This window comes from Ochotona princeps, chromosome 1 (genome assembly GCF_030435755.1).
Source record: "Ochotona princeps isolate mOchPri1 chromosome 1, mOchPri1.hap1, whole genome shotgun sequence".
NCBI classification, from domain to species: Eukaryota; Metazoa; Chordata; class Mammalia; order Lagomorpha; family Ochotonidae; genus Ochotona; species Ochotona princeps.
The window spans coordinates 98,749,598-98,772,545 of record NC_080832.1 but is presented as its reverse complement, the minus strand read 5'-3'; the positions used below and the strand labels follow the sequence as shown (position 1 = coordinate 98,772,545).

The window sequence follows — 22,948 nt, the reverse complement described above, 5'->3', positions numbered from 1 at the left end:
GTGGACTAAGATCTAGCACCATTTATTAATTTGGTATTCATATTACCTCTATGTTACATCTTTTGTTTCTGTCTATATTATCTCTAACTCTTCATTGTTGTGAGAATAAGAACCATCCATGCATGTTACTGTGTGGCTTTCTGTTTTATTGTGTGTTATTTTTCTATTAATTACTTAATTAATAAATGACAATTCCTTCTTGCGTTACTTCACAGGATGAGAATTTCCATCTACAGATGAACAAACTGAAGGTAACACAGGATAAAAGCAGCAAAAGATGATGAGAGTGTTATTGTGGTACTTTGAGACTAGGATCATGGAATAATAATCATCCTTGCTAAATTACCCAATATTTTGGTCCTGATTCCAGAGAAGCTACAAAAATCTTACAACTATGCATATCATTAAACAACTGTCCTGAAATCTTTTGCACTTATGGAGCATGTAGTTTGCCTATATAATCCATTTTAGAGAAATTAAATTTCCTAGTTTTTTTTCCTGTGGACTTAACCTTTATAGAATGTTTCTGTCATGCAGAATCTCAAGAAGAGGGCTTTGAGTTTACCATTAGCAGAAGCTAAAGAGGGCATCAGGCTCCTCCAAACTCACCTCTGTCCAAGGAGGTCCTCAGTGCCCCAACTGGGTCGCGGGCTTCAGAGGAAAGCTTTTATCTGCTCGACCAGAAAGGAGATATTTTTCCCTCAAAATGTTATAATCTACAAAATCCCAGGAAATGTGACAGTGTGGATATTCCCGTTAGGAACTGGAGAGATGGTTACCTGGTGGTGACTGATGGTATTTAGGAAGTCAAAAAAACTCTCATCAGGCACAATACTAAACCAACGGTGTCATTTCAAATATCCTTTTAGTTTACTATCCTGTGGAATACAGACCATAACACTAAACTCTCCCATGGATATAGAAGCAGTCATTCACAAAACATAATTCCAAGTTGTACTCCATAATACTATAATACACTTGAGTTTGATACTTTCTGGTTCTAAAATTCTCTGACATTATAATATTAAACAGGGAATTATCACAATTGGTAAAAATTCAGCTGCTAGTAGAATATCCTAAGGTGTAATTTGATACTCAGTAAATCATGTTGTACATTTTTGTCTCATTTTTCAAAACATAATATTCTTGATATCCCTCATAAATAGAAAATATACAACACCTAGACAAGATGAGAATCAAATATTTCTTGCAGTTGAGTGACATAGACATTTCTAATATTAAATGCAGCTTATATTTTCAGAGCATTATAATAGTAGCAGATCATGATAAATTGCCTACAATGTTCTCAAAATCATACTGGGCATTCTGAAAAGATTCTATTATATAAAACCAGAATGATCCTATCAAGTAAGTTACTGCTATCACCAATAGACAGATGAGTAAACTGAGGCTAATATGGATATATAACTCACATAAACATATATAGTAAAAGGAAGTTATAGGAATCAAACTTAATCTTTCAGATGCCAAAATATTAACCCTTAAACACTCTGTTACCGAATTGATTATTTGGATTCCACTTGTAGAGGATTTGGGATTAACGTGCACAATTTTCCTATTATTTCATACTGAAATGTAATAGACTCGAATTGTTTGAATTTTTTTTAAGATTTATTTATTTTTATTGCAAAGTCAGATATACAGAGAGGAGGAGAGATAGAGAGGAATATCCTCTGTCCGATGAATCACTCCCCAAGCGACCGCAACAGCCAGTGCTATGCCAATCCAAAGCCAGGAGCCAGGACTTTCCTCCAGGTCTCCCACGTGCGTGCAGGGTCCCAAGGCTTTGCACCTTCCTTGAGTGCTTTCCCAGGCCACAGGCAGGGAGCTGGATGGGAAATGGAGCTGCCTGGATTAGAACCAATGCCAATCTGCGACACCTGCACTCTCAAGGCGAGGACTTAAGTCACTATGCCATCACCCCGGGCCCTCAAATTGTTTGAATTTAGAGTCATAAATGTACCTTTGGCTCAGAGTTGGAAACCCACACTGGTAAAATTCTGAACCCTCAGCAACTCATTTCAGAGTAAATTCTGCACGAACAGGTCAGGATGGTGATTATGGCAACCCTAGGCTTTGGAATAAGAGTCCTCAGTAAACAGTGAATAAAGTGAAATCAAGCGCACACCAATAGTGATAACAAGTAATACCTGCCTTTTTTTTTTTTTTTGATTGGTCAACACCTCATCTTTTTATCTCCCCCTGAACCCCAAAATAAACCATCAACATTAGAACTCATAATATAATGATATAATCTCTCTAAGGTTGTGCTCTTCAGAGTCAGCCAAAGCCTCAAGAGGCTAGGGAGAAGTACAGAACTCTGGACTTTAGCAATAGGGAGAAAAAAATAAATAAAACAAAGGCGGTGTTGTGAGGCATCTGCTGAAGGCCATTGAAACAGTAGGTGAGGCAAACCAGCTGCTGGGGTCAGGTGAACTCCTATGATTTTGAACTCTAAGGGGAATTAGAGTCTCCAGACATCTGCTGGGTTAAATACCCATGAAGAACTAAAGGAGTTACTGAATTAGAGTACTGACTTTCTGCTACCAACTGTAGCTAATGGAACTGCAGCAGAAATGTTAGATCTCCTGTTTATGGACAGCACAATTTTATGGAAACTAGGAAAGCAAGGAGCAAGTTTAATACCACTGCCCATGTGATGGGCACTGTATACATGGTGAAGTGAAAATGAGAAAACTGAATATAACAGAACCGGATAAATAAACTCAGCAGAAGCATATTAAGAAATCAAGTAAGAAGGGAAAATGTTAAATCTCAAAAGGCTGGCAGAGGGAAAAATTTAATTGAAGTTTCTAGATCGTGACTCCTCAGAATGAGAAAGATGAAGACTTAGAAAAGTTCTTGCTGAGGCTCTGGGTAAGTTTGGTGTCAGTGATGACAAAGCTGGGCAGGACACACCACATCCGCTGAAGCTGTCAGGGCAGCGGAGATAAGAACAGTGAGACATTTAGAGTCAATTAATGATAACAAGAGGGTTAAGTGAAGAGAGGATTTTATAGAGATATGCTAGGCAAATAAAAGTGATGAGAAAGTTGTTTGGAGTATCTTACTGAAGCAAGACTGGGAGTTCAGAAGTCATGAATTCAGATTCTAATCCCAGTTCTTTGAAGATATGGAGGCGATGACTTGACTTAACTGGAATCTGAGGTCTCTCCTTCAGTGAAAGTGATAAAGAACTATCTGCTGTTAAGATTTCAAAACACTGAAAAGCTTTAGCCTTCCCCTGAGATCACCCAAGTTAGTAATCTACTGTTTATTTTAATGTAAAGTTGAATTGTGTCCACCAATGATAACGATTTTCCGTATAATAGAATTTAAATTGGGCCTTGGCTATTCGAAAAATGGAGAATATCAATGAAATAGAAAAAAACAGACTGAATTGGGTGATGAGAAAGCTCAGAGTCCAAGCTTCACTCACCTTATAACTTGATCTCAAGACAGAAAAAAAAGTTATATGTCCTAATAGATGGGGACATGCATTTCAAAAAGTAAAACAAACAAAAACCCCAAATAAACAACAATACCAACAAAAAATGTGTGTGGACAATGATTTACTGGGGAAGTGCTCATTCTTGACTTTATGAGGATTAGAGATGGCTGAGCGGAGTGATTACTTGCTGGAGAAAAGAGAAAGGCAATGGATCAATCTGTAGTCCACTTTGCTAAGGGTCTACATTCCTAGTTGGAAGAACAAAAATGAGCTTCCTTTTCCAAATACAAGGAAGTTTCATACAAGTATATGTAGAGCTATGAAACAGAGTACATGGGTTGAGTCTTAGAAAGCTATCTCCTCCTGATTCTTTTAATAGATGTGAAAGTTGAAATGCCAAGTTGTTCTGTCTCACTCAGGTTTGTGTCAGATCAGGGAGACTCATGACCTCACAGAGACACTCTTGGAAGTAAAAGAATACATGGAAAAACCAGAAAACAGTTTTCCTTCCAAATCATTCTGGTAACTACACACGATGTTGGTCCTTTTCTCTTCTCACATCTTCCATATTTTAGAAAAAATATCTATCTGTATTCCTGAGAAAATGATGTTCACTCATATCCTACCTCCCACAAAGAGGCATCACAATTATTTTCTAACAACGCACAAAAGCATTTAGTTTTTTTTTGTTTTGTGTTGTTTTGTTTTGTTTTAGAGATTATATCATAAAATATAAACCTAGTCTTAACTGAGTTCCCTGCCTGTCATGATAGTTCTCTGTTGCCATTCCTGCAAGGACATATTCGGAGTGGATATTTTTTGTTCTTTCTGTCTCCCACATACATGTGTATGAATCCTTTGAACTTCAACTCTATGTGTGTGTGCTTAAAATAAGAATAGGTTTGTATTGCAATATTACATGTATAGTTTTCAGCTTGTTTTGGTTTCTCAACCACATTTTCAATATCTTGGTTAATGTAATATTAATCTAGGTGATTATTTTTATTCTTGTTTAGCATTTATTAGTATACAACATTTTATTACCTTACTACTTTCCTGAAGAACATATGGATTGTTTTTATTTTATTATAAATAGTAATATATTGAAAATCCTGGTTTCTGTGTATTTGGGTTCATGTGCCAATGATAGTCAAATTTGGACACCAGGAACTAGATCTGCTAAGTCACAGAAATACATACCATTAATTTTAAATGTCCTCACAATTTAATCTACAATACAGCCATGTTAATTTACATACAATTAGTCAACCATTAAAACATAATTTAGTTTTTATTTCCAGTACTTAATTCTGGAAAACGTTTTTATTTTGCCATGTTTCTAGATGAAAATAGTATCCCATTATTATTAATTGATGCTATAAGAACTGGGAGTTATTCATCTGTTTATTAGCAGTTTGTAGTCCTTCCTTTCTGAAGTAATAAATGCCCGTATTTATAATAGAATACTTGTCTTTTCCAAAATTTCCTTTATGTTATGCAAATTTTTATGTTAGTTTATAAAAATTTAATAATTATATACAATGCTTGTCTTTTGAGATTTGATAAGAAAACATTTCTAGAAAGTTTATAAAGTTGTAAACACTTTCTTTTCTTTCAACAATATTAAAAACATGTGCAATTAACTCTTTGGTCTGTATGAAATGAGGTAAAATTTTTAATTTTTTTATACTATTTTAATTATTTCTGAAATTATTTTATCCTTAGGACAACCAATAATTTACATTTCAGTCCTAAGAGATTTAGCTGTCTGTCCTTAAATGTTATGCAAATGAAAATATACCCTGTGATTGTCTGTATCTGGCTTTCTTTGTTCCACAACATGATTTGACATGCTTAGGCTGATTTTAATTTCTATGAATTTCTAAAAGTTTGATAATTTTTTAAAATAATTTTATGTGCTATTATGTTAAATCAAGTAACTAACAAAATCAAGCTAAGTTTAATACTTCTCTGGGCAAGCCACACACACATATACATATATACATTCCCACACATATACAGAGTCATATATATGTGTGCATATATATTTGATTTATGATTGATTAAAAGTTTATGTTATGTATCCTGCGTGGTAACCTAGCAGCTAAAGTCCTTGCCTTGCATGCTCCAGGATCCTGTATGAGCACCGGTTTGTGTCCCAGCTGCCCCATGTCCAATACAGCGTCCTGCTCGTGGCTGGAGACAGCAGTTGAGGACAGCCCAAAGCCTTGGGACCCTGCACCTGCCTGGGAGACCCCGGGTAAGCTCGTGGCTCTTGGCTTCGGATCAGCTCAGCTCCTGTTGTTGTGGCCACTAGGGGAGTGAGTCAGCGGAAGGATCATTTTCCCCTGTGTCCCTCCTCCTCTCTGTATTTCTGACTTTCCAATAAAGTAAATAAATAAGTAAATAAATAAATCTTTAAAAAAAAAAACCCTTGGTGGGCCCAACACGATAGTGTAACAGTTAAGGTCCTCGCCTTGAATGTGCCAGGATCCCATACGGGCACCGGTTCTAATCCCAGCAGCTCCGCTTCCCCTTCAGCTCCCTGCCTGTGGCCTGGGAAAGCAGTCGAGGACAGCCCAAAGCCTTGGGACCCTGCACCCACGTGGGAGAACCGGAAAGAAGTTCCTGGATCCTGGCTTTGGGTCAGCACAGCACTGCCCGTTGCGGCTCACTTGGGGAGTGAATCATCGGATGGAAGATCTTCCTCTCTGTCTCTCCTCCTCTCTGTATATCTGGCTTTCCAATAATAATAAAAATCTTTTTAAAAAAAAAACCTTGATGTTATAAGCAATAGCAATACAATGCTATCCTTGCCTTTGTTGTTGATGTTAACAAGTACCCTGTTAATGTATTATTATTAAGTGTGATACAGTATTAACTATGTAATTATCATTGATACTCCATTGTAGGTTAGCGAAGTCTATTTTATCATTTTTCCTGTTTCATTTTTTCTTTATTAATTTTTATTTATTTTCACTTGTCTGAATTTTAGAGAAACAAAGATAGCAAAAGATGTAGATGCTATCTGTTGATTCACTCCCCAAATCCCTGAAGCAAGTGCAATTGGCCCAGGAAATGAACAGTCATTTTTTTCACAAGAACAAATTCAAATGGCTAATAGACATATAAAAGATGCTCAGGCTTCCTAGCCAGATGCCCATCCAAAAGAGGGATGGATGAAGAAACTGGTGCATCTACTGCATGGAATACTACTCAGCCATGAAAAAGAATGAAATACTACCATTTACAACCAAATGGTCCCATCTAGAGACCATTGTGCTGAGGGAAATAAGTCCATCCCCAAACCCAAAAGGACACTCACCATTTGTTCTTTCTGATATAAGGCAACCTTAATACAAATCATAAGATCAATAACCCTTTGAATACTGTTTTTGTTGCAACTCATGGGTTTTAATATATTTTTTTCATTTCTTCAAAAATATTTTTTTCTGTTATTAAATTTTTCATTGATGAGGCCTGGTGCAGTGGTCGAACGGCTAAAGTCCTCACCATGAATGTACCAGGATTCCATATAGATGCCAGTTCTATTCCCAGCAGCCCTGCTTCCCATCCAGCTCCTTGCTTGTGGCCTGGGAAAGCAATCAAGGATGGTGAAAAGCATTGGGACTTTGCACCCATGTGGGAGACCAGGAAGAAGCTCCTGGCTCCTGGCTCCTGGCTTCAGATCGGCACAGCACTGGCCGTTGCGGTCACTTGGGGAGTGAATCATCGGACAGAGGATCTTCCTCTCTGTCTCTCCTCCTCTCTATATATATCTGACTTTGCAATAAAAATAAAAATTTTTAAAAGAAATCAGTTTGTGATTTATGCATCTTTTGGAATTCTGAGTTGTTTTGTATTTCTGTGGTTTTCATTAGCAAATGTTAAGGCTCTAGATTACATGAATTTGTTAATGTTTTTATTGTATGACCAATGAGTGTGGCCTCCTTTTTATTTTCAAACATAATATAACTTCCTTTATGATTTCCTGCTTAAGCTTATAGTCTATTTTTTATTGAATATCTTGTAATATTGTAACATGATATATATTCTATTTGTATCATAAAAAGAAGAAAATTGCTTCTCCACGATTCTAAGACCCAGAAAAAAAAATGAAATATCTGCTTATGACTCAGTGTAGAATGAGAAAATAAAAATAAAAATGTTTTTCCCTCCACCCATGAAAAGAGGTAAGTGTTGGCAAGGATGAAATTGGAAATAAGAGAACCTGTGCTCGCTTTGGCAGCACATATACTAACATTGGAACGATAGAGAAAAGATCAGCATGGCCCCTGCGCAAGGATGACACGCAAATTCGTTAAGCGTTCCCTATTTTTGATATATCCAAAACATCTCCTACACAAGAAACCAACATGCACTCCTATGTTCATAGCAGCACAATCTACAATCCCAAAAACATGGAAGCAACCAAAATGCCCATCAATAGAAGACTGGATAAGAAAGCTATGGTTCATCTACTCTATGGAATACTACTCAGCTATTAAAAAAAACGAAATGCAGTTCTTTGTGGCCAAATGGGCCTGACTGGAATGCATCATGCTAAGAGAAATGAACCAATCCCAAAAGGTTAAATACCACATGTTTGCCTTAATCTGAGATGAAAAGATGACAACTTGGAAGATAGCATCTGTATATTGTAATATTAATGCAATCTCTAACAACCTGTATGCAATGCAATAAGATAATGCGATATAATCTATAAACCAACAATTAATGTCAGAATACTTAAGATCTACATAAAAAAACTGTAAAACCTACTATACCCTCAATATGCTATGTTAATCCGTGATGGGGAGGGAGTGCAGGGAAGTCTTTCAGGACCATAAAAAGAGTGAGGAAAAAGTACAATATGGCCTATCAAGATCAAATCTGGTAATTCATAGACAACAGACTCAAAGCGGCACTAAAGAATAGTAAAACTACTATACCAATGCATGAGGGGGGAATCGGGTGCGATCCTGACAACCTCTTAACAGGAGGTCAAGTGCGTGGAGCAGGGGGCACTCCAGAGTGGAGCAGGTGGTAAGGAGGAAGCTTGGATCCCAACCATGAAGACTCCCAGACCTTCACCACAAACTATTAATACGAGCAACAAGGACTATATCCCAACTGCCAAGGAGGCCACAGGGAATTGGATGCCCTCGGAGGCCGAGTACTCTGAGGTCACCCACCCCCAACCGGAGCTTCCACAGGGGATGGAAGAAGTCCAAACACTACCGCGCAGAAACCAACGTCATCGGAAAGACAACCAGAAGCCCTGAGCGGTCCGCAGAAACAGAAGAACAATAAACGTCCTTCGGGACCAGGGAGGAGAGCTTTCTCTGGTCCGAGCCTGGCTCCACCTCTGGACCCCCACCCTCCCTCGCAATGACCATTGGGATCACTCTGAAAACCCCTCATAGCAAACAATCACACAAACTAAATAAACCTAAAATAAATAGACAAACAACAAAAAGTAGAGCTTGGATTCTGACAGGAAAGAGCTGGCGTGGATTGGCTCATGCCTCGCTGGGTGGGACACAAAGATTAGTTACTCCTCACCATGGTGTTGAGGATTTTCCTGCACAGCTCCCCCCCAAAAAAATGTTCTGCACCTTAAATGTCGACAAATGTCTTGTTAGAGTTACAAGCCAGTCTAAATTATCCCAAAATCTGCCAAGATCAGCAAAATTATACTTCAACACAACAAATGGCTAAATACTAAAATGAAATAGACACGAGACAGCTGAATGGTACCTTATAGCCATTTTAAGGTATATAGCAGCCGGTCCTGTATATAAACTAAAATTGAAATGTCAATGAGCTAATCATAGGTTGTGGTTAAAAACTTGCTTTTTTTTTGCTTTTTTTTCCTTTTTTTAACATACTGGTTACTCAAAACCATGTCAATTCCATAATGTTGCAAATTGCTGTTGATGTTATATTGGGACTCTTAATTGACTGGGATGACATTCTACCAGCTCTAATTTCGGACCAGAAATGGTCTCCCCAAGAAACTGTTCAACCCATCTGGACAATAAGTAGCTGGACTCTATGCTTGGTATATGTTTGCAAGGAAAGAATCTTGATTGAATTTGAACTGTAATAGTGCATCAAGGTGGAGGAATCCACTAGGAGGGAGCGGGGCGTGGGGAGGGGTTGGGGGGATTCCCAGAGCCTATGAAACTGTCACATAATACAAAATAATTAATAAAAAAAGGAAATGCAATTTAAAAAAACCCAAAAAACAGAAATTTAATAAACACATGCACATATCAATTCACAACAGTTATTCAAATAGACTAATGCATTAAAAATGAGGAACACTTATATTGTATCCAGTTGTGATAAACAAGTGGTGTTAATCACTGATAATATAATTTGTAAGCTATGAAATTTACATCTTTAGGAAAAACAATATGAATATACTTTATACTAGCTCTGTTTATTTCCGTTTATTACTGAAGATGATGCACTATATGAGATTAACGTTTTCACTTTTTAGAGATGTGAAAAGCAATATGCTACAATTTACATGTCAATCTGGGAAAGGTGTTCAAAGTAGTACATTCAACCAACGTTAGAAAAGATAAAAACCTTAACATATGTGTGTGGAAATTGAATATGCATAGGGTAAATAAAAATGCACTTTTGAGTGAAAAAAAAAAGAAATTAGAGAACCTGTACACTGCCTGTTCAAATGTCAAAGAGGGCAGACAGTTAGGAAACAGACATTTCCTTAAATTCTTAACTACATCAAGCATTTTCCCTGAGATATATATTCGTGTCCTTTGCTATATATATTACATATGTACAGTACTCCAGATGTGTGTGTGTGTGTAATACTGTATCGCAAGCACTGAAAAAGGACTGAAGCTCTCCATGTGCTTGCTGCTGAAATGTTTATAGCAGCATCATTCATAGTACCTAAAAACTATGGTATATCCATAAAATATAACATCAGTCAGACATAGAAAGGAGGAATGATTGATACATACTCCAGTTATGGATGAACTTGAAAATTTAATGGTGCATGAAAGAAGCCAGAGAAAAAGTTTGCAAACTGCATTTTTGTATTTATATGAAATTTCCAGAATAGACAGTTTCTTGGAGACAGAAAGCAGATTGTCAGCGATCAAGGTGATGGAGTGTGGGGAGTGGCTGATACCTGTCACAGGGCTGCTTCTGGGAGTAATGAAAATTCAACTTAGTGAATGTAACAAAGTCGATCAATCAAATATTTTTGTGGTGAATTCTATGACATGTGACATTTGTTGCAAAATTTGGAAAAGGAGCTTATATGTAAATTAGTAAACCTTCATTTCACCTCCAGTGGTGAAGTATCTGCTTTCCTAGAAAAAGTTTTTCCATTTCTTTTTTTCTATTCAGCCCAGTTCTATGAATCTGGTGTATTCTGATACAACATCCCTATTAGTTTTTACATATATGTGAAATTGAAGAATTAGAATATTTATTGTCTGGTATTTAATTAGAATCCACTTAATTTAGAAACTCATCAATAATACCTTATTCCAATTCACAAAAAAATTAAAAAGTGAAAGCCAGTGAATTCCACAGTAAGAACTCAGATTATGTACAGAAATAGAACTTTTTACTCTGACCTAGTAACAGAAAGCAACATTCTAGCTAATCATAAAAGGAAGAAATTCCTAGACAGAAGGCCTCAAAATGCTGATATTGGAAATAAATATGAATTATTGATTCATTTCTCTAAGTCCATTTTGTAATTCCTATAAGTCACTAAAGAAAATTAAATAATACAGAAGATCTAGATATACAAAAATTTACTAATTTTTAGATTTTTACTAATTTATCTTACTATTTATTTGAAAATCATGGATACATCCAGAAAGAGAAGGAAAGAGAGATGGACAGATATTATCTTCCATTTACTGATTCAGTCTGTAAATGCCCTCAATCCTCAATAACTGAGACTGGGTAGGGCAACGATAGATGCTCAGAATTCTCTCTAGGTTTCCAATATTCTTGTCAGGAACCTGAGTAACTGAACCATCCTGTGCAGCCTCTCAGGATGTACATTAAAGAGAAAATGGAATTGGAAGCAGAGACAAGATACGACACAGTCTGCAAGTGTCCCAAGACAGATCTTAAGTCTTTTTTTTTTTTTAGTAATTTATTTATTTTTATGGGAAAGTCAGAATACAAAAAGGAGGAGAAACAAAGAGCAAGATCTTCCATCTGCTGTTTCACTCCCCAAGTGGCCGCAACAGGTGGAGCTGAGCCGATCTGAAGCCAGGAGCCAGAAACCTGGATCTTTGGGCCTTTTTCCTAGTTTCTCATGTGGGTGCAAGGTCCCAAGGATTTCAGCTTTAGAAGCCCCAGTTGCCTAATGGATAAGGCATTGGCCTCCCAAGGATTTCAGCCGTCCTTGACAGCTTTCCCAGGCCACAAGCAGGGAGCTGGATGGGAACTTGTGCCTATATGGGATCCCAATATGTACAAGCCACTCTAGGCTGCTGCTCTGGGCCCAATAGCCTGGAGTATTAACCAGTGAGCTAAATACTTGTTCTTATGACTTACATCTATTTAGTGGTACCTCCTTGTGTGGTTTATTGCACATTTTATGTCCACAATTGAGTACTGTAATGAAAGAGACATTGAACACTTGCTTTGGTTACTTATATTTTACGTTATTATTATATTTTTAGCAAGTAATAACCGAAACTTTGCCTTATGTCTAAACATTTTTAACCCAGCTCAAAGGGTCAAGTGGAGCATGACAATCCAGGGGTTCATTCAGGTCAGTTCATTGTCCCCCTGCAAAAGAAGGGCTTAGCACTATAGGACCATTGGCCACCACAATGTAAAGAACTGTTATTCTCTTAAAATACTGAGATTGATCCAAAGGTTTATCTCACAAAAGGACTTGCTTTTTCACTTGTCTCAGTAAATCAGCAAATATGTCTTCTTGAAGTTAAATCAGTACTTTCTGAAACCATATTGCTTTGTCAATTCAACTAACATTTGATAGCCTCCATCACCATGGGAATCATAATTTAAATATAAAAACCCATTTAATTTCAAATTGTAAATTCAATAAGGTATGTCTTATTACTTATTAATTTCTTTACCCCGTAGGCCACTTTTAAATATACTGAAACAAATCACATAAACTCTTATTTTTAAAAATTATTTGCATGCTTTTAACATTGTGTATATTATATCTATGGTATGTAGATATACTATATAACATCAAAGTATTTACTATCTGTATACTTTCTTTTGTAAGACATCCTTGTATTATCACAATAGCTTGTTTTCTCTGCTTCTTTTAGATCCAAAAACATAAGGTAAAATGATGTATGGATTTGTGTTTATTCAAAATTTCTTCAGAATTTCTTGGCATGATGAAGTTTTCTTAAAACAAGAAAACAGGTAAGCTTTTATGTCTCTCCAAATAAAATTGACCCACGTGTGATCCATATTGTCCAAAATACGTGCATTTAGTTTAAGCAACATGAAGAAACGGCTCTGTGAACTTTGTAAATTTAAGTGTGCTTTGTTTTTAGAAAGGAGTAAATTTTTCCTTAGGAATTTCAATTTCTCATGTGTAATCAAATTTTTGTGATTTTTTTATATCATTTTATATCAGATGAGTTGGAATTAACTGTTATTGGTCTGAAATTTGTACAAATAATGTAATGATCCATGCCTGTGTTTTCTTATTTCTATGATGATAGTAACAAATTACCTTAAAAGTTAAGACACTTAAGGCATGTGAAACACTTAGAACAGGCACCAAAATATGTGCTCCATACTCTCTGATCATCATTCTGTATCACACAAAAGATAACTGCTTGAAATTGGACTATAGAGTCCTTGATAAGTGTTCAAACACATCCTCTCTAGAGAAAACAACCAACCAGGGTGTGAACCTGAAAAATAGTAAGTCCTCACAACATAATGAGGAACACATTCATTAATTAAATATTGCCTAATTTGCAACAAATGAAATCTCTAAAGTATTCATTTCATGTGCATTTATATAAGCATATAAATTTGTATGTATTCATGTATATATGAGTATAAACTTTATTCTGAAGTAATATTTTTTCCTAGAACAGGGACAAATCATTAAGTTGAAAATGGACATCCTTTCCATGTAAAAAGGTAAATAGAGTTGGGTAATTGCTAAATGATATTCCATTTCCACCTGTTATCTAGATCTAGTCCATCTTGAGAAACATATCCTCAGACATACATTTGAGATCACATGAATGCATCACGATTTACTACAATTAGTTAGTTTATAGTCAATTTATTCTACTATCATTTTACTGAAAATACTTTCACTCAAGGCAGAGGGGATGTTTATTTCACCTTGAAAGCATCTATGATGGGACTCTCTGCTTGGCTTTGCTTCATTATCTCATGTAGCCAACACGTCTCCCATTTTGTGGGATGTATTAACTTACCTCTCCATTCTCTTCCTGGTTCTCCTCTCTTTCTATTTCCTGGAGATATTCCTTTCCTGGAGATTATTTCCTTTTGCCACTCATACACATTTCACATAAACAGTGACATCATCACTTACCTATCACCTTGGCTGGTTTACAGAGTAAGAATGATAAGAAACAGACCAAGTTAGGAAGAAATGATAGGCAGAGGCTAGACTGGATAGCTGTTGGTTCATTCATGGCAGTGCATTCCACATACGGGCCACCTATAAGGTATTTCCTTGTTACACATAGGTCTGCAGAAATTGCTGTATTGCAGTCTTGGATCTACATAATTTACTTCCATAGTGCACCTTCTCACTTTGTGATGCTGAGGGGTGCATTTCCCCATTGCTTGAAGGATTCCTACTACATAGAAGAATTTTTTTTTTGCCAGAATCACCAACATATCTTTTTTCTCAGAGAAAATTTCTTCTCCACATATTTCTTTTTCCTCAAAAGATTGTAGATTTTGAAAACTAAAGTCAGGAAGCTGTTCCATATATTTTTTAAAAGACATCCATTTCCATTGGAACATCAGGTATACAAAGGAGGAGGAACAGAGACCAAGATCTTCTTTCTGCTGATTCACTCCCTAAGTGACTGCAATGGCAAGACCTGAGCTGATCCAAAACCAGAAGCCAGGAGCTTCTTCTGGGCCTTCCACATGGATGCAGGGTCTCAAGGCTCCAGGCTGTCCTCTACTGTTCTCTCGGGTCACCAGCAGGGAGCTGGATGGGAAGCGGGACCTCCGGGACACAAACCAGGGCCCACATGCAATCCTAGCATGTTCAAGTTGAGAATCTCAGCTGCTAGGCCACCACACCAGGCCCTCTACCATAATTTTTAATGAAGTATGGATAAGCCATACTATGCTTCCTGTTTAATGAAACTGCAAAAAATAGTTGGAAGAATGTCCAATGACAGAGGAAAAGATGTCCTATGACCAAAACCAAAGAAGGGGATGCTTGTTGTAGTTTCTTAGGTTAAGCCACTAATCGAGACACTTGCACCCCAGATTGTTTCTGGGATTGATCCAGTCTCAATTTCACTTTCAATGCAACTTTTTGCTGATGTGCCTGGAAGGCTGCTGATGACCACTCAAATGCTTGGATTCATCTTTCAAATAAGCAAAACTTAAAAATATTTATCCCAAAGACTAAAGAATATCTTTGATGAAGGGGTGTGAAGAGAGCTGAGTGGTTGTTAATTCCCATGAGGAACTGCATCCACAGCATTAGAGCGAATAAATATGCAGGCTATAATAAGAATAAGATTAAGGAAAAAAAGGAGAAGATAAAGAAGGAAGCAGCATACAGATTTGAAGATGCAGAAAAAATTAATTATAGTTAACTCCAGGATAGAATCTGCAGCGTTGGCAAACATTATACTTTCTGCACGGCAACACCGAGCAGTGAAAGCCATGTGGTTTCATAAGCAGATGGTCCAAAGACAGGTTCTCCATGTTGCATGTGGGATGCCATGCTTTGGAGCAGCAGAATGTTTCTAAGCAACATCCACAAGCTGATACCAGCACTCCAAGAGGAAAATTTCCCAAATACCCTAGAGTAGGCCCTGAAGAGGCACTAGGCTCTGGATAGGGGAAGGAGAAATAGAATGACCAAAGCTGACCAAATGACTCACTGGAGGTATGGTGATATCAGGATGTGTCCATGATGGGGAGAGAGGGTCCACCAGAGACAGATGCTCTTTTGAACTCTTTTTGAACATTTATATGACTACAGGACAGACAGAGGTTGGAATCTGTAAGTAACTGAAGTTGATTTCCCATCAGTGTGGGTGGAAAACGGAAGTAGAGGGCCCGGCACAGTGGCTTAGCGACTAAAATTTTCACCTTGAACATGCCTGGGATCCCATATGGGCGCCGGTTCTAATCCCAGAAGCTACACTTCCCATCCAGCTCCCTGATTGTGGCCTGGGAGACCCAGAGGAAAGTTCCTGACTCCTGGCCTTTAATCGGTATAGCTCTGACCGCAAGTTGCGCTCACTTGGGGAGTGGATCATTGGACGGAAGATCTTCCTCTCTGTCTCTCCTCCTCTCTGTATATCTGACTTTGCAAAATAAAGAAAGAAAGAAAGAAAGAAAGAAAGAAAGAAAGAAAGAAAGAAAGAAAGAAAGAAAGAAAAGAAAAAGAAAATGGAAGTAGATATCAAATACAGAAATAAGCTTACTGAAAAGCAATCTGTGCGTTGTTAGGGTACTTTGGTCACCTGTGAAGAGAGGACAGGATCACCAAACATACTGTGGGAACTCGGGAAACTGAAGCAAAAAGAGGCTGCAAAGTATATAGTTCCTCAAAAAATTATCCTTACATTTTATATTTTTGGCATGAAGTTTGCTTTCAAGAATGTGTTTTCTTTAAAAAAAAATCAGATGCATGCATTGTATGTTAACCTGAATTTTTTTTATCATAGCTACTCATTTTCTAAAAAAAAAATGCATCCTAATCTTGCCAACTGGCTTTTCCAACCATGACATATTTAAGAAATATTGCTCTCAGTTGGCAAACGATTTAATTCCATGGGATAAGAAAAAAGGATGGACATATGTACTTCTAAAACATTTTAAATTGTCAAAACAAAAAGGACTTAATCCCTTTTTAATCAAAACTAAGAATCTCAAATGCTCAATTGTTGGGCCGTGAAAAGTAATTATCATATGATTTTATTAAATTTTTAATTGTCATTTTTAGTTGCAGATCACCTCTAGATAACAGACAATCTTAATCTGAAGAAAAACTATGAGTCAATATTTGAAGACTAAGAGAAAATGAATGTTAAACTCAAATTTGCAACATTATTTTACCTTCAGTATTCAGCATATACAATAGTTAATGAAACAATAAGCAATATTTTTGAGGTTGGAAAGGCAGAAGAAAGAAAATCAAATTTGAATTATTATGATATGCTAGTCATTGAATCTATTAAATCCTCTTGCCCTTAAGACTTCTTGCTGTTGTGGAAGGCATTTCACAAGGTTGTAATTATGTTTTGTATTTTTCCTCTTTGCGTTTTGGCTGTAGCTTTATTAAATTATTCATTATAATATACCAACTTTAAACCCAAATAGTGTATAAATTTAAGATCATGTAACTTCAACACAGTATTAGAGCCTTAGGAACTAAACGAAAGTGTGTATCCTACTGAATTATTTTATGGTTTTCACTTCTATTCTCCATAGCTTTACCTGCTCCTACTGCCATAAATTAAACCTGTGGTAGCCTCACCAATGTAACTTTATACCTTCTTCAGACCTAATAGCTGGATGTACAGTAACAAGGCATGAAATGTTGGAAGAAACTTATGCTTATATTTAACCTTTCTTTAAATGATAATAAGTGATGCAGGCAGTAAATATATATATTTGGATGTTTCGATGGGGAAATACACATGAAGATTAAATAAAACTCACATTTGGCATTGAAAAATAACAATTACATTTTACCATATATGGGCAATATTTTGTTAAAATTAGAAGTTAGAAGGAAGTGTCCTGCCTTTCAGAACTTGTAGTTATGATCAATGAGGAAAAGAGCAAATGGACATGAAAACGTTGCTTTGGTAATGCTTCTTGGTGGGTGCACCCATAAGGATGCCTTAGTGAATTTTCTCGAGGAAGAAAAGGAATTTTTGCTCAAAATCTTCATTGAGATAGAACCATGTCAACTTCACCTATAACCTTAAAATCTCATGTGTTTCTAGCTAAAACTGGTTCCAACAGCAGCTGTCTTGGATTCGCAACATAATAAACTTGTTTTAATGCAAATAACATCCAAATTTCCCTTTTTTATACTCATTAGGTATCAGCCATCATAGTGCCTAAATATAATAGGAGCTCAATGAATGTTTGCTGAAGAAAATAAGGGGAAAGAAGTACAAGCATCTGCAAATATAGGGCTTTTTTTAAAAAATAAATCATCTATTTGTTTTATTTGATAATCAGTATAAGAGGGAGAGAAAGACAGAGAGGGGAAGACACACAGAGATATTTTCCATCCACTAGTTCACTCCCCTATTGGCTGCAATGGCCAGTAAGAAGCCAGGAGCCAGGTGTCTCCTCTAGGTCTCACATACGGCTACAGGGGCGCAAGGATTTGGCTTCCTCCACTACTTTCCCAGGCTATAATCAGCGAGCTGGATTGGAAAAGGAGCAGCTGGAAAACAAACAGGTGTCCACAGGAATGCCAGCGCTGCAGGCTGGGGATTAGCTTCATAAGCCCATATCCGGGTCTTGTACCTCCCTTTTTTAAAGCAAAGTTTCTGTAGGTAGTAAATTAGTTTTGCTTTTGTACTTGAATACAAATTTGACTGGGTTAAGATTCCAGTATGTTAATACTGTTTGAGAATATCTAAAACTTTTGCTAATGTTATATTTTTTTCTAGCACCTAATGCTTTCAATGAGAAGTTTGGTACAAATCAAATTATTTTGGCCATGTGTACAATATTTTTCTATTGGAAAGACTTTGTAATTTTGCTTGTCTTATTTCTTAAAATTTAAACGGGTGCACAGGATGGTTTCTCATTCCCTGGAGGATCTTATCTGTTACTCTGAAACGATTTCTTCTGCTCTCTACTAGCTTAGCTCCTTTATTCTGTCTGTTCTTTTGGCTCTGTTCTTAAAGTTGATTAAGAAGATGCTGGTCTTTAGAAAATACCCTCAGAAATTCAATATGGCAGAATAGGGTAAGGACATGTATAAATAGACTGAGAATCAAGAGTCAGGATGAAGCAGAGAGGGTGCATTCCAGGAAGTAGGAGAAGACAGGCTGATGGTAGAGGGGCACCAGGAGACTGATGGACAAAGGGAAAGCAGCAGAGGCAATGGTATGGTGTTGAAGTGACCAGATACCCCAGTGGAAGTCAGCGAGCAGCAAGCTGAGCTCCACCAGCAGCTAGGTGGGAAGGGGATGTACAGTAACTGCGTAATGCAGACTGTCATATCCAGATGTGAGGATACAATGTAGTATGCATCTCTACTTCCGGATCAAAGATAGAATCCCAATGAAGCTGTTAAATATATCTTGACAATAGAATGTTGGACTCTGCCATTGTCCATGTTCGCAGTGACGGACTTAACGACTGTCTATGAAGAATTATCCTATTGTAGTAATATAGGGGAAATCAGTGTGTAAGGGTAGATTTGGGGAGGGGGATAATGGAAATCCCAGAGCTTATGGAACTGTATCATAAAATAATATTTACTTTTACCATATTGGTTACTCATTACTATGTCAATTAATTACATAATGATGTAAATTTGTGCTGATGGTATGTTGGAGCTTTCAATTGACTGGGATGATGCTCTGCTGGCTCTGTCTTCAGACCAGAGAGGGTATACCTAAGAAGCCGTTGGACTTGACTGGACAATAAGATGCTGGACTCTATGTTTGGTATACGCTTGCAATGGGGGAATCTCAACTGAACTTGAGCTGTGGTTATGCAACAAGGTGGAGGAATCCACCATGGTGGGAGGGTTTGGGGAGGGGTGGGGAGAACCCAAGTATCTATGTAATTGTGTCACATAATACAATGTAATTACTGAAGTTAAATAATAAATATATTAAAAAAATAATAATATTTATATTTTTAAATGGAGAAAAAATAAATAAAAACCTCATACTTTGATATGAAAGAATAAATCCAGTTTCAAAAATGTCATAAGTAGCAACCGTAGTTGCTGTCTATCTAAAACTGAATAAGATATCACAAATTAGAAGTCCAGGCCCATCCTTTAATTATCAATTATGTCATCAGAATTCTGGTTGGGGTCAGGGGAGACTACAATCAAGACAAAGCCCAAGAAACTGTCCTGGCAAAGTAATAATTTACGTTTTTGAGAAAACAACTGTTTTAAAGCCTAGGATCTATGACAAAGTAAAACAAAATGCTGATATATTTTAGAAAAAAAGGAAAATAGTCTCAACATGGTTTTATGTATGTATATATGCATTTATAAATTATTTTTTATTTGTAAGTCAAAGAGAGAGAGAGAAACAGGGAGAGAGACAGAGATAGGAGGTAGAATGTGCTTCCACCAATGGCTTAGTCTGCAAATAGCCACAGTAGCTCAGGCTGGGCCAGGCTGAAGCCAGGAGCCAGAAGCTTCATCCAGGTTATCTACATAGGTGCAGCACCTCATGTACTCAGACCATCTTTTGCTGATTTCCCAGGTAATTCTGGAGGAAGAGCAGGATGTATGCCTGGGATAAGTGCTCCAATGGTTTATTTTGTGGATTAAGTGTTTCCTTCTCTTTCTACACATCACTTACTCCCTATGGTGCCTCTATTTCTCACTGTTTCTAATGCAAATATTCTCTTCTTTTTTATTTTGACTTTTATAGTACAATTCTATAGGGTCTGGTATTCCCTCCACCCCCCCCAATTCCAACTCCCGACTGATTTTCCCCATATAATTATAATAGTGTAGTCTTTCATAAGCAGTCATAAGTTAATCAGTCTGTTATTTACGTGTGCCCCAGCATTGCTGGTACAGACAATAATAGTCCAGCATTCCATTGTCTAGATATGTTCGACAGTTTGACTGCGAGTCCATCTTTGATTTGGAAGTAGGGATACTATATATATATATATATTTACATATATATATATATGTATATTAAATTTGGTGGTAAATACTTGTCTGCAGCCTACTTATGACAAGCTATGGGGGATAGAAGAGAGGCTAGTGAATGTATTTTCACAAATAAGAATCATGAGGGTTGTCAAAGGATTTTCTGCTCCATGTCCCTGTTGCCTCAAACCTGCAATCCAGAACCATTTCTACTTCAGGAGACATGCCATTGTGGATGTTTTCGTTGTTTTTCTCTATATAGTTCAATCTCATTTCTTTTCACTCTTTTATAAATTATTTAACATTTCTCATCCACTACGATACACCTTCTTATCTTCCTCCTTTATAAACACATCAGTCTCTCTAGCGCTCTGTGTTCTCTATTTCTGTCCTCATATCCATAACATCTACACCCAAATCCTTCCCATAAATAATTCCCTGATTACCATTTGCCACTCTACTTAGACATATTTTAGAGTTTTAAGTGATCAAGGCAGAGGATATCTTGTTCATCTTTGTAATTCCATTTGATCTTCAGAAATAGTCACCAATGGCTATTTACTCTATGTTGTGATGATGGCAGACATAGCATTACAGATCAGGTTAGTGAAGTCAATTTTGCAAAAATGGAGTCTAATTGCATTATTTCTGATGGGTGAAAGAGAAAAGGTATGGAGTTCTGATCCTGTTACTTACTCTGTCTTTCCTAAATACTGTAAGTCTACAAACAAGTTTGTAGCAAGTATAAAATCAAAGTCAATTAAAAATGAATTTCCTGAAACTGGCCTGAAGTGTGTACATTCAGGTCATCAATTAAAAAAATCCATATTCTTCAGCTACCAGATGTTCAAGCAGAAGTTCACATTATGCTATGACAATTTAAAAGTAAAGTTCTTATATTTGCCCAGATGGGAGATTCTCTTATACTTGTGTACAGGATCATATCAAGCTTCTTTTTCTTAAATAAACCAATAATGAGCTGTAAAATAGACAAGAACTCATTTGAAAGTCACATATCTTGTCTTTAAAGTATCATGTCTTAACAGGTACAAGGTAAGCTTTACTTGTTCTGTTCCTATTAGTCTGTGTAATATCATAACCTCAGTGTGATTGCTAACAATTCTTTTTAAACATAGATGAATAGTATTGTATAATAAATCCACAACTTATTTTTTAAATTTAATTTGTTTATTTGAAAGATAGAGTTACAGAAAGAGAGGAAGAGTTGCAGGAGGAGTACAGAGAGAAAATTTTCCACAGATGTACTGGTTCACTCCTCAAATGGCTGCAATGGCCAGGGTGGGGCCTGGTTTCATCCAAGAACCTGGAGATTCATGCTGGTCTCCCACCTGGCTGCAAGGGCCAAGAACTTGAGCCATATATTGCTATTTTCTCTGGTATGTTAGCCAGAAGCTAGACCAAAAGTGGAGCAGATGGGACTCAACCAGCACCCAAAAGGGATGCCAGCATTGCAGGCACAATGCCAGCACCCATCACCATGCTCTTTCATGCAAAGAATCATTTAGAGATCCCTGGAAGGTAAGAATCCCAACTCAGATTCTCTGTGTGATATCTACTGATGAATTCATCACTGGTCCCAAATATTAGGTGTTTTATAGAAATGAATGGTTCATGAATGTCTATAATGCAAATTTGTTGCAATATTTAAGGAAGCTAGAGATTGAAAGCTAGAATAGAATTTTTAAAATATGCTTGAGTATGAATAAATGACAGGTAATCTGGAAGCATATCTGTTAATGTTGGCTTAGTAGGACTAGAATATTTTCATTTTTCTCACATTTGATTTTGTAGTAGATTAGTTTAGAAGACCCTAAAATTAGGACAATAGGGGCTATTTTGAAAACAAGATACTATTCTTAGTTCTATCCTATTCTAAGAGGAATGTTTTGTGATGGGAAGGTTTCTCCCTTTTTTAAAGACCTTAAGATAATAGAAATTAAGTAATTTTCCTTTCTATAACTACTTTGTTTTTTATCTATATCTATTATATATAGCTACATCTAGATCCATCATATTCATGACTGTATTTAAGCTTGCATTCATTTTCCTGTTTTCACCAATGGAACTTAAGTCAGTCTCTCTCTTTCTCTCTCTCTCTGTCTCTCTCTCTCTCTTTCGCTTTCAATAATAGCTACTTGAGTGTATAAAGCCATGAATGTCAAGCTGCCACAAGATTAAGTCATGCAAATAAAAATAGAAATGGGCAATGGAAATTTCATCATATGGATAGATTCTTAGCAGTTGTTTCTCCCTATGATTAGCAGAACACACTTCACAACTTCCCAAGGCATCTTTGTAGGCCTGTGGAGTAAATATTCCTTGACATTCTAATATTTTTCCTTGATTCAATGCTTTTAATGGCTAAAGCAGAAGAATGAAGC

At 36.8% G+C, this 22,948-nt stretch overlaps 1 non-coding gene across 1 annotated transcript; it reads left to right on the top strand.

Moving 5' to 3' along the window:
• Positions 1-7,705: 7,705 nt before the first annotated feature.
• On the top strand, positions 7,706-7,812 carry LOC131481990 (U6 spliceosomal RNA). The gene has a single exon (XR_009246692.1). It is a non-coding gene; the product is annotated as a U6 spliceosomal RNA (small nuclear RNA).
• The last annotated feature ends 15,136 nt before the right edge of the window (positions 7,813-22,948 follow it).